This window comes from Geospiza fortis, unplaced genomic scaffold (genome assembly GCF_000277835.1).
Source record: "Geospiza fortis unplaced genomic scaffold, GeoFor_1.0 scaffold104, whole genome shotgun sequence".
Taxonomy (NCBI): domain Eukaryota; kingdom Metazoa; phylum Chordata; class Aves; order Passeriformes; family Thraupidae; genus Geospiza; species Geospiza fortis.
The window spans coordinates 1,132,802-1,134,364 of NW_005054325.1; positions in this window are offsets into that span (position 1 = coordinate 1,132,802).

The following is a 1,563-nucleotide window of genomic DNA, read 5'->3' on the forward strand; positions in this document are numbered from 1 at the left end:
CCCTGCCGGGGGCCTACAGGCGGGACAGCCGCCAGGCCCCGGTTCCACCAGTGTCAATCCTCCCTGACGCTGCTCTGCTCCAGACGCCCAACTCCTGGAGTGCCCTGGCAGGGAGAAGAGGAGAAGCTCCCAAGTACCTGCTGCCCTCGATCCTTCGTCTCTCCCCCATGTGGTACCTGTAAGACTGGTGAATTGTCCCACACTAATTACAGACGGCTTGATTTGTCAGTGACATTAGTACTAGTGCTGTCAATGACATATTTCGATTGGCACCCTTCCCGTAGAGAAAGAGGAAAGATGTGCCATGAAAAGGTTAGAAACGAAGCAATACCACGTGTGTGGACAGATTAACAGTGGCCCTCCTGCTAACAGTCCAGTTCAAAACAGTGTCATTGAACTGAGGAGAGAGAAACGAGCTATGGGGAGGCAGTGCGCCATGGCAAGGCCATTTCTGTGTCACCAGCCGCCCCTGCACACCCATGGACCGATCTACCAGCTCAGCCGCTGCCCACCCAGCCTCTCCTTGGAGTTAATTGGACTTGTTCTAACTCCATAAAGCGGGGTTCAACAACGGATGCATCAGATGGTCTGCTTCAGCTGCAGCCCCCCAGCCTGAAGTGACATGTAACTGGTCCATGGCATTAAACCTGGCATAAACACTGGCATTTTCAAAGGTAAAGGACACCACACCTTGCTATCACCCAAAGAAAAAAACGAGGTCCTCCCACTAGGACTCTTTGTGCTTTTCTTCCCAGACTAAACAAGAAATAAAGTATTTTCTTTGATTGTTGTAGTTTGGCAATCAAATGGCACCTTAATTTGCAGGCAGCAATCCTGATGTGCAGGGCTCCCTTACGTGTTTCCTGGATTGGGTCACTCTTTCTGGCTGGACTCATTTTCTTAGTCCCTTACAAAATACACCACACCACCGGGGAAGAGAACTATCGACGAGGGTTGGCACATTTTTACATAGGCATCAGAAATGCCACAGAAATAAAGCAGGGTGATTTTTTTTTCCTTTACAAGAGGCTGCAGAATGCTTTTTATGTCAGCTGCCTCTGGATGTAATTTTTACAAACGGTGTATTCAGTGCCCTTGGAGCCCAGGGCATTGGAAGAGCCGTGCGTGCAGCCCACGGATGTCTGAGTGTGCGACTGGCACGCCAGCCACTTATATTAAATACAGTATAATTAACTTCCATCCCAAAAGGCTCTCCACTTCGCAAGCAGAGCCACAGTCAGAGCCGCGCTTGTAGATTTCGCACTGGCAGAATCTCGTCAACTGCAATGAACCCCTAAGGTGAAAACAGCTGTGTAAAAATAAATATTAAAAAAAAAAGAGAGAAAGAGCGAGAGATGGGTCTTGAGCTCCCTTCCAGCTTTCCGGGGACAAACCTGGGGAATGGAGTCCCGTTGTCCCACGCTGCGGAAAGAAAGCGGGGGACATGGACAAACCCCCCCCACTTCGCCTCTTCACAACTTTCTCTGCCCGGGACGTGCGAGCTCTCTGCGCCCTTTCCGAGCCCCAGCAGCAGCCGCTGCAAATCGGCAGCACCCCCGGGTA